Raw genomic sequence first — 12,365 nt, 5'->3', positions numbered from 1 at the left:
AAATCTAGCTAGCAACCACACCCAAGCACAAATAGCCGGAAGTTCCACCTCCACTGCCCTGACAAATGATAAGGTGGATGCTGAGCAGTTTAACCTACTGGTTCAGCAGGTAAGAGATCTGACCGTGGCAATCCAAGCAATACAACAGGCTAATCCTATGCTACGGGAGGTGCCACAGCTAGAACAGCCTCCACCTCCCCCACATTGCCTGGAACAAGGAAGGCAAACCCGGCATAATCAGCCCAGAAGTCCTGAGTGGAGGAGGAGACGATCTCCGACTCCATGATCGGGACAAGACTCCACCCCGAGGCAATCACCATCATGGCACTCGGAGGCCTATATTGCCTGGGATACAGACGTTAATTACAGGCTCTAGGAAATGAACCAACAGATTGAAGCACTGCGCAATCAGGTCTCGACCCAAAATGATGTGTTCGATTTCAATACCAACCCACCTTTCAGCAATAGGATTATGCAGGAACTAGTCTCTGACCATTTCAAAATGCCACAGCTGGAAAGCTATGATGGATCTACTGACCCAATAGACCATCTAGAAAGCTTCAAAGCTATGATGATTCTTCATGAAGCAATCGATGGGATCCTATGCCGAGCCTTCCCCTCCACATTGAAGAATGCAGCTCGGTACTAGTATTTGAGTCTGAAATCGAGCTCTATCTGTTAGATGTATGTCCTAAAAATCAATGTAGCCGATATATTATAATAATTTTATGACATAATTTTATACTTAATATATTGATATGATCAATACAAGGGTAATTTCTTTTTCATTCAAGTGTGATGTGTCTTTGAATCGTTCATAAAATTAGTTTCAATACATATTCTCAAAGTGTTGAGAATTAGAGATATGTATTTAATTCTTAAATGCTCCCGGTCATAGGATCATCATGAGGATGCTGATAGATCTAGATAGACTGACGTACAAATCACTTTCTTCAGGATAGATGAGTCTCTGATCTACTGTGTAGAGATATAGAGCAACAAGTATAAGTAGTTGTTAGAGAACAACTAGTATTGAGCGTGACCATACGAGAGATCACTTGGATTTTTATTCAATCGTCAGTGATTGTCTCGATGCTGATCCTTTGACTTGAGATGGTACTGCTACTCATAATGAGACTGCTAAAATTTGACTGACACATAAACATGAGTCTCAATGAGTCCTTATAGTGGATGTTAGCGACAGTTGGTCTATTGTAGGAGTGGGGTGCACATTAAGATATGATCTATCGACATTGATAGTGAGAAGTAATCCTATGAAATCTGAAAGGCTAAGTCCAAGAATCTGTGACTATAGTAGTATGATTGATGGAAAAGAGTTTTCATAGAAATCACAACTGGACTTGAGCTAATCGAATCTATCATATGACTGATGTTGAAGTTTGACGATTTATCCATGATTTGCTATCTAGTCGAAACTCACGATAGAGAAACTGAATCACACATTAACTACACTTAAAGGTTCATTTCAGTTTTACTGGATTACCACTATATACTGCTAGGTGTCATTGACGAATTGTGAGAGCTCACTAGGATCGCTCTGGATTGACAATCCTTGCTGAGTTAGAGTAAAATTATTCCGATCCATTAAAAAGAGTTTCAACGATACAATGATAGAGATCGTTGTATATCTCACTATCAGATAGAATTGAACCTATAGGATCACACAACAAAGAGATTAAGTCTGAAATAAGTAATTGAGCTTATGAAGTATCAATTGGATTTAGAGAAATCCATTGGATTCATGATAATCTTGCTAGCACATGGTTGGACCCAATTTTTCTTTTCGTTAGAATTATTTATTTGATAAAATAATTCTAACTTAATTATCTGCTCATAACCTACATGAATAAGATTCATGAGACTTTAATTGTTAGGTGTCTAAGGTTATGGATCATATTAATTAAGGGTACAAGTCTCTAATTAATTTTTTTGATAGTTATTTTTGGGTGCCATCTTGATTTTATCAAGTTGGGCGTGTCCATTGATTAGAAGGCTTTTAGTTCTCTTATAGGATATCTCTTGGGTATATTTTGGGATGTCTAATTATAGGTGCAAAGGCTTCAATTGTTGGTGCCTAAAGAGTCTCCTAAAGTAAGTTGGATAACTTAAGTTAATAAGAAACCTAATGCAAGTAGAACTTGTATTATATGATTGAATATGATTCAATCCTTGTGCCTATTTAAAAGGACATTTCTTAAATTTTCTAGAGCATTCAAACCAGTAGCCCCTCATGCCCAAAGACTCTTCCAATGCCCTTTCTTCCTCTCCCTTTCTCTTCTCTTGGGCATTCTACACGTCCATCCCTTGGGATGCGAGTCCCAAAGAGTTTCACCCCCAAGATGTTGGATGTCCCATAATTTGCTGGTTGCTAGTATTTTGTAGTAGTATAAAGTAAAAAAAAACTCTAGAGAAGAGAAGAAGAAGAAGATCAAAGAGAAAGATCGAGCGTTGATCGCGATCCAAGCTTCGTTCAGATTCAGCAGGCTAAATTTTAAAAGAACCAAAATTCAGATTATAGAGGACTGTTCCAGACTGATCTCGAATAGATACTCATAGAGGTCGGATACTTATACGGCTAAGAAAAAAAAATTTTTCTTTCAGATCCAAATTTGAAGAAAAAAATTACGAAACAGATATGTGATTTGATTACAATCTGAATTTCAGCATATATCAATTTCAATATATGAGATAGATCCATGTGGTTTTATATTTTCATGCATATATAATTTAGATTAAAAGTATTTTAATCCTATTCTCTACTACAGTATTTAAAAAATAAAATTTTGAAATACATATACATGCACCAAATCCTGAATTCCAACAGTGGTATCAGAACCATGGATTTTATATGCTGAATTTTGATATACATATTTTTGAAAAAATTTCAAAATTAAATTTTTTTTTGATACATGAGATATATAGATGGATCTTCTAATCTAAAAATTAATTTTATATTTAATTTTAAAATATATTATTAATATGTAATTGTATTCATAGATCTGAATTTTGATCTAGAAAGAGTTTTAGTTCATGTTCATGTGATACATAGATGCATGCATAAAATCTAAAATTTTATATGATCTGAATTTTGATTCATATATGTGATATATGATTATATATTTAGATCATAAATTTACTTTTAATCTAATCCATGATTAGTATATAAGATATATGATATCATACTTAGATCTGAAATTTGATTTAAATCTGATTTTACGTACATATATGTGATATATATTTGTATGACAAAACTTAAAAATTATTTTTATATTTTAAAACTTATTTTCATGCAATAAATTTAGATCTGAAATATAATTTTAAAATCTAAAATTTATGTTTGTGCATGAGGATTTTGATCGTGAAAAAATCATAAATTAAGTCATATAATAAGATTGCATTTAAGATTTTTGATTTGAGTCATATGGGTCTAACTCGATTAAGTAATTGATCAAACCAAGTCAAGTATTGATAAGGGTTAGATCAATTAAGTTTATGATCATATAATTATAGTTGATCAAATCATTTGAATCCCATATGTAGAATCGATTAATCTAAAGACCTAATTTGGCTCGCTGGTTTGAGCCTGATTCGCTGGTGATAACCAATTCTGATTAATCGACCTATTGATATTTACGACAAGTTAATGAGACGTAATTATTTAATTGGTTCCGTTAACCAATCTAGTCAATTTATTGATGTCTTAGAAAGACAACGGGGGGATCCCCACCGATCTCCACTTATCTGACCAATTTGAAAGATTGGATCTTCTTGAATTAGGTTGCTTGGCAATCTGGTTTAACCCATGCCAGTTAGATCGATCATATGATGATTGATTAGATGAAACCTAAACCTAAATCTTTCTATAAATATTAAGTCTATAGGTCTTCCACTATTGTAGATATACGGACATGCTACCGGCGTTGATTGTTTTCGACTGGTTACAGTAGTTTAGTTGCATCAAGAACACACAACCACTCTATTAGCAAAGAGTTACTCCAAAGTAAGGATGGGGTTGGACCTAATAACTATTAAGTGAGGGATCCAATGACGACCTTGCACCTACTTGTGAACGATAGGTCAGGCTTAACTAAGAAGTATGGATAATAACTGTTAGGTGAGCCCACATGACTTAGAGATCAAGTCGCTGCAACATGCTTAGTGAAGCATCTGGACAAAGAGTTGCCTACGCAGTGGTGTGCATATTATCAATAATTATTAGGTGAGGTGCATGTCATCGGTGAAACCGCAACACCCACTAAGAATCTTTTGTCACATTAGAATTTTCGTTTCCTTCCTGAGGAGTGGAGGGATCCAATAAATTAATGAGAGTCATTATTTACATCTTAAAATTTTTAGAAGCAAATATAAACATTAAGTATAAAAGTCTAACTTGAATCTCTACTCTTGCAGTTTAACCACTATGTCAGCCTCAAACCTTCTAGTCCGCATTCTTGAAACCAATTGTTTGACCGGTACCAATTACAAAGATTGGCTCAGAAATCTCAAGATTATCCTGACCTCAAAAAAATTAAGTCATGTTCTCGATCAGGATCCCGTAGTGCTACCAAACCATCCTACTGCTAAGCAAAGAGCTGCTTTTGAGAAGTCGACGGATGAAGACAGTCAGGTCAAGTGTTATGTGTTGGCATCTATATCAAACGAATTGTAAAGCCAGCACGAGCATATACCCACTGTCTGGGCCATAATCACTCACCTACAAGAATTGTATAGTGAGCAGAGCCGTATTGTGCACTTCAAAGTGTCTAAGAGACTCTTCAATCTGAAGATGCGCGAAGAGCAATCTGTCCATGAGTATTGTATGACAATGATCAAGGATATTGAGGAGCTTGAAAAGCTCGAGCTAGAAATACAAAAGAAATTGCAAATAGATCTGATCCTTCAATCCTTTACCAGTTCATATAGTCAATTCACGGTGAATTTTCATATGAACAAACTTGACTATACTATTCCCGAACTTGTTAACATGTTGGTCATTACGGAGAGTACCTTGAAGAGTTCAAGAAGCACTGTTCTCACTGTGGAGCAGACCTCTTTCTTCAAGAGAAAGTCTACTGGAAGGAAGAAGGTTAAATCCATGAAGAAGTAGAAGAAAGAGAGCAAGCCGAAGAAGGATGGTCCAAAAGTGATCGAGGCAAAGGGAAAGTGTTTCTACTGTCATGTTGAAGATCACTGGAGAAGGAACTATCCTAAATACCTGTAGAGCCTAAAGATCAAAACGGAAGATAAGCCTTCTGAAGGTATGCTCGTAATTGAATCTAACCTTATGGTTTCTTTTACTTCTAGTTGGATATTGAACTTTGGCTCAAGTGCTCATATATGTATGTCAATGCAGGGTCTGATAGAAAGTAGGAGGTTAAAAAAAGGTGACATGATCTTTTAGATCAGCAATAGAGCAAAGATTGCTGTAGAGGCCATTGACACTTATCCTCTTCGATTATCGTCTGATGTTAGATTAAATTTAAAAGACTGTTATTATGTTCCTGTATCTAGTTGAAATTTAATTTTTGTGTCTGTGCTAGCACAGAAAGGTTTTAAAATTTATTTTAATAAAGATTTTTATTTTATTTATTTACTAAATAAATTGATTGCATGAAGACTTTTAATTAATAGTCTTTATCACTTGCATGTTGATGCGCATGTGAACCTAAACGAGCAAATAGTGAGTATCGTAGGTCAAAAGAGATCCAAAGATGAAATTAACCAAAAATACTTATGGCACCATAGACTAGACCATATTGGAGAGGACAGGATAAACAGACAGGAGAAGGATAGGATCCTTGGCTCTCTTAATCCAGAGCTATATCCAGCTTGCGAATCCTGCCTTTGAGAAAAGATGGCCAAATTACCCTTTATAGGACATGGAGAAAGGGCCACTGAGTTACTTGCTCTGGTACACACCGATGTGTGTGGGCCATTTGATGTACAGGTCAAGAGTGATTATACATACTTCATTATCTTTATTGATGATCTGTCTAAGTACGGATATGTGTATCTCATGAAACATAAGTCTGAGGTCTTTGAAAAGTTTAAAAAATTCAGGCATGAAGTAGAAAATCAGATAGGCAAACCCGTTAAGATTCTTCGATCTAATCAAGGAGGTAAATATCTTAGTCAAAAATTTTTGAGATATCTTAAGGACAATGGCATAGTCTCTCAGTGGACCCCTCCTGAAACATCTCAACTCAATGGGGTATCCGAAAGGAGGAACATGACCCTATTGGATATGGTCCAGTCCATGATGAACTTCACTGATCTACCTTTATTTCTTTGGGGACATGCCTTGTTCACTGTCATTCACTTGTTGAATAGGGTTCCATCAAAGTCCGTTCTTACCACACCGTATGAGATATTGTTTAATAAGAAGCCAAGTCTGGGTTACCTCAAGACTTGGGGATGTCCAATCTATGTCAAGAGATAGATGGCAGAAAGCTAGAGGATAGATCTATTATAGTTCGCTTTATAGGATATCCAAAAGAATCCATAGGATACTACTTCTACTTTCTATAAGATCACAATATGATTGTGAGTCGAAAAGCCATATTTCTAAAAAAATAGTTTATCCAGGATAGCGGCAGTGGGAGGTTAGTAGAGCTCAAAGAGAAAGTCTCTGAAGAGCCCAAAGCTATAGATCCTCAAGAACCTGTAGTCATGAGCTAGTAGTTGATGTTCCTCTACCACCTTGTAGATCTAGCAGGGTCTTCCGACCTCTAAAAAGGTACATAGATATATTTACAGAGGAAGTAAATGAAATATTCCTTATGGGAGATAGGGATCACAGTGATGATCCTAATATCTTTGACGAGACGATGTTTGACATCGATTCTAAGAAATAGTTAGATGATATGAAGTCAAAAATTGACTCGATACACTCAAACTAAGTCTGGACTTTAGTGGATCTATTTGAGAGTATCGTACCCACTAGGTGTAAATGGATCTACAAAAGGAAGATAGATACTGATAGTAAGATAGAGACCTATAAAGCTAGACTTGTGGCTAAAAGTTATAATCAGCGTGAAGGCATTGACTATCAGAAAATCTTTTCGTCTGTAGCTATACTGAAATCCATCCGCACTTTGCTTGCTGTTACACCTTACTATGATTATGAAATCTGACAAATAGATGTGAAAACTGTATTCCTGAATGGATATCTTTAGGAAGAGATCTATATGGAGCAACCTATGTATTTCACGTCCGATGATGGTGATCACAGAGTCTGCAAGCTGCAAAGGTCCGTTTATGGATTAAAGCAGGCTTCTCAAAGTTGGAACCATCATTTTGATGAGACAATCAAATCGTTTGATTTCATCAAAAATGAAGATGAACCTTGTGTATACAAGAAGATCAGTGAGAGTGCGATCACCTTTCTCGTATTGTACATGGATGATATTCTCCTTATTGGGAATGACATTCTCATGCTAACCATGGTCAAAAGATGGTGTCCAAGAAATTCTCCATGAAAGATCTAGGGGAAGCATCCTATATTCTAGGAATAAAGGTCTATAGGGATCGACCTAAACGGATACTTGACCTATCATAAAAGCTATACATAGAGAAGGTGCTGAAGAGATTCAGCATGAAAAACTCCAAGAGAGGTCTCTTACCTGTTAGGCATGGTATTAGTCTTTCTAAGATGATGTGTTCGACCACATCTGAGGAGGTGCAGTGCATGAGTAAAATTATTTATGCTTCGATGATAGGAAGCCTCAAGTACGCCATGCTATGTACTCAACCTGATATTACCTTACCGTGAGTGTTACGAGTAGGTATTAGTCGAATCCAGACAAGGAGCACTGGATAGCTGTGAAGAACATCTTTAAGTACTTAAGAAGAACTAAGAATCTGTTCTTGATCTTTGGAGGTGATTCTGAGTTGTGAGTCGAGGGCTATACTGACTCAAACTTTATGTCTAACCTTGATGATAGAAAGTCTATGTCAGGATACGTGTTTGTTCTCAATGACGATGTAGTTAGCTAGAAAAGTTTCAAGCAACCCATTATAGTGGATTCGATCATAAAGGCTGAGTAGGTCGCTACTTCGGATGCTGCAAAGGAAGGCTTCTGGTTCAAAAAGTTTTTTGTAGAACTTAGGGTTATGACATCGGATGTCATACCGTTATACTGTGACAATAATAGAGCCATAACACTTGCTAAGGAGTCGAGGTCTCATAAAAAATCTAAGCACATCGAGCGGCATTTCATATCATACGCGACTATCTCGAAAAGAAACATGTCAAGGTGTGAAGAGTAGACTCTGCGGATAATATGGCAGACCCGCTGATTAAGCAGTTGAGCCAACTGAAAATGAAAGTCCACTTTGAGAAGATGGGACAGTCTAAATAGGAGATTGTTAGATATATGTCCTAGAAGACAATATGGCCAATACATTATAATAATTCTAAAATATAATTTTATACTTAATATATTGATATGATCAATAAAAGGATAATTTTTTTTCATTCAAGTGTGATGTATTTTTGAATCATCCATGGAATTAGTTTCAATACATATTCTCAAAGTGTTGAAAATTAGAGACATGTATTTAATTCGTAAATGCTCCCGATCATATGATCATTATGAGGATGATGATAGATCCGGATAGACTGGTGCACAAATCGTATCCTTCAAGATAGATGAGTCTCTAGTCTATTTATGTAGAGACAAAGGATGACGAGTGCGGATGGTTGTTAGAGAACAACTAGTACTGAGCATGACCATACGAGAGATCACTTAGATTTCTATTCAATCATCAGTGATTATCTCGATGTTGTAGTTGTATGACTAGTTCTTTGACTTGAGATGATACTGCTACTCATAGTGAGGCTGCTGAAGTTTGACTGACATATAGATATAGATCTCAATGAGCCCTTATAGTGGATGTTGGCGATAGTTGGTCCACTGTAGGAGTGAGGTGTGCATCAAGACAAGATATATCGACCCTGATAGAGAGTAGTCCTATGAGATTTGAAAGGCTAAGTCTAAGAATCTATGGCTATAGTAGTGTGATTGATGAAAAAAATTTTCATAGAAGTCACAACTGGACTTGAACTAATTGAATCTATCATATGACTGATGTTGAGATTTGACGATTTATCTATGACCTGCCATCTAGTCGGAACTCACGATAGAGGGACTAAATCACATGTTAACTACATCTAAAGGTTCATTTCAATTCTACTGGATTGTCACTACATACTGCTAGGTGTCACTGGTAGATTGTGAGAGCTCACTAAGATCGCTCTAGATCGACAATCCTTGCTGAGTTAGAGTGAAATTGTTCCGATCCATTGAAACGAGTTTCAATGATACAATGATAGAGATCATTGTATATCTCACTATCAGATAGAATTGAATCTATGGGGCCACACAACAAAGGAATTAGGCCTGAAATAAGTAATTGAGCTTATGAAGTATCAATTGGGTTTAGAGAAATCTATTGGATTCATGATAACCTTGCTAGCATATAGTTGGACCCAATTCTTCTTTTCGTTGGGATTACTTATTTGATAAGATAATTTTAACTTAATTATCTGCTCATAACCTATATGAATAAGATTCATGAGACTCTAATTATTGGGTGTCTAAGGTTATGAATCATATTAATTAAGGATGCAAGTCCCTAATTAATTCTCTTGATAGTTATTTTTGGGCGCCACCTTGATTTGATCAAGTTGGGCGTGTCCATTGATTAGAGGACTTTTAGTTCTCTTATGGGACGTCTCTTGGGTGTATTTTGGAATGTCTAATTATGGGTGCAAGGGCTTCAATTGTTGGTGCCTAAAGGGTCTCCTAAAGTAAGTTGGATAACTTAAGTTAATAGGAAACTCAATAAAGTAGGACTTGTATTATATGATTGAATAGGATTCAATTCTTATGCCTATTTAAAGAAAACTCCCCTAAAGTTTCTAAAGCATCCAAACCAGCAGCGCCTCACACCCAAAGGCTCTCCCCACGCCCTCTCTTCCTCTCCCTTTTTCTTATCTTGGGTGTTCTATATGCTCATCCCTTGGGATGCGAGTCTCAAGGAGTTCCATGCCCAAGGTGTTGGGCATCCCATAATTTGTTGGTTGCTAGTATTTTGTAGCAGCACAAAGCAAGGAGAAACTCTAGAGAAGAGGAGAAGAAGAAGATCAAAAAGAAAGATCAAGCATTGATTGCAATCCATACTTCATTCAGATTCAGTAGGCTGAATTTTGAAAGAACCAAAATTCAAATTATAGAAGGCTGTTCCAGACTGATCCTGAGTGAATACTCGTAGAATCGGATACTTGTATGGATAAGAGAGAACTTTTTCTCTTCTAGATCCAGATTCGAAGAAAAGAATTGCGAAATAGGTATATGATTTGATCATAATCTGAATTTTAGCACATATCAATTTCAGCATATGAGATAGATCTATGTGGTTTTATATTTTTATGCATGTATAATTCAGATTAAAAGTATTTTAATCCTATTCTCCACTACGATATTTAAAAAATAAAGTTTTGAAATATATATACATGCACCAAATTCCAAATTCCAACATTATCCACTCACATGACCAACTTTGTAGTGTTAGATGTGTGCCCTAGAAGCTAATCTTGACTAATATATATATTTTTCTAAGATATATTTTTATACTTGACGGGCAGTTTTTATTACCAATCATATAGTATGTATCCATGATTTGTCTTAAAAATTAACAAAGATAATTTTATATATTCTTAAGGTGTTTAGAATTTAAGACATACATCATTAGTAATTAATTTCGAAATGCTCTTAAACATAGGATCGTCACGAAAGATAGTGATCAATCTATTTAAAATCGATACACAGATCACCTCCCTTCCGAGCAGATGGGTCTCAAATTTATAGTGTAAGAACACTGGAGTGAGGGTGCAGATGGTTGTTAGAGAATAACTTGCACTGAGTGTGATCAATACGAAAAACTACTTGGATGTCTACTCACTCGTCAGTAATTTTTTCGATGCTGCAGTGGTATGACTGATCCTTCGATCTGTGGTGTATTGGCTATTCGTATCAAGACTACTTAGTTTTGATGTATGTTCTCTTAATCCCTAGCCATTCAGATCCTTACTATGTATGCTGGCTATTATAAGTTCAGATTCACTATTTGGAGTAGGATACACCTAGATGGTATCTATCGATCTTGGTAGAAAAGTAGTCTTATGCGATTCGCAAGACTGAGTTTAGAAAGTTTCTGACCAAAGCAAGTATGAATACTAGAAAAGAGTTTCTATGAAATTCACAGATGAACTCGAGTCAAGCCAATCTGACATATAACTGATGATAGAGTTTGACGAGTTCTCTATGACCTTCATCTAGTCGGAACTCATGATAGAGGAATTGTATCATACGGTAACTATATCTAGGAGTTCATTTTTTCTATTCTGCTGGGTTGCCACTAGGATCATTTTCATATCAACGATTTTTATTGGGATGAGTTGGAATCATTTCAATCTATTAAAAGGAGTTTCGATGATACTGTGATGAAGATCATGGTATATCTGACTAACAGACAGAATAGAACCTGAGGGGTCACGCACAAAAAGAATATTATCTGATCAGTGGTTTAGATTATTTTCAAATTATCAATCGAATTGATAATTTAAATTTTGAAAACTGCTAATTTGTAGGTGTTACAGTTTTGACAGCTGCTAATTATTAGCGCAAGGACTTAATTAGAAGTGTTGTAATTTAATTTGAACTGATAAAATTATGAATCAAATCTTAATTAATTTAAATTAGATTTAATTTAATTAAACTTGATTTAATTTAATACTAATTGGATTCAATTATCCAAATCAAATTTGAATTTCAATCTCTATTGGATCAGGTTTGACAGTCTTTCGAATTTGATTCAGACTTGATTTGAACCCGATTGGGATCAAATTAGAATCAGATTAAATCTAACCCTTAAGGCCCACTTTTACTAAGCTTCTCTCTCCAGATCTCACATAGAAAGAAAGAGGGCACGTGTGAAAACATGTGTCCCTTGTTTTTTTGCATGCGTGAGAAAAGAATGGGCGCCAATAGTTGGCGCCCCACCTTATCAGGATTCTCTTTCCCTTTTGACTCATCCTTCTTTTTGAATTTGATTCAGATTAGGAATAGGATCATATCCTAATCTGGGAGGGTTGTTGAGACTTTTGTATTGTGTGACAAAATAAAAGAAATAAAAGGAGGAATATGGGCGTGCACTAATATTTTGATGCATGATCTCTTCCTTGCCACTACATCCTTTCACAATGCCATCCCTCTTTCCAGATAAGGATCGATTTTAATCAAATTCAAATTTGATTTGAATTAGACCATATCTTATCCCAT

Source organism: Elaeis guineensis, chromosome 12 (assembly GCF_000442705.2).
Source record: "Elaeis guineensis isolate ETL-2024a chromosome 12, EG11, whole genome shotgun sequence".
NCBI lineage: Eukaryota > Viridiplantae > Streptophyta > Magnoliopsida > Arecales > Arecaceae > Elaeis > Elaeis guineensis.
Note: the sequence above shows the minus strand (reverse complement) of the source record.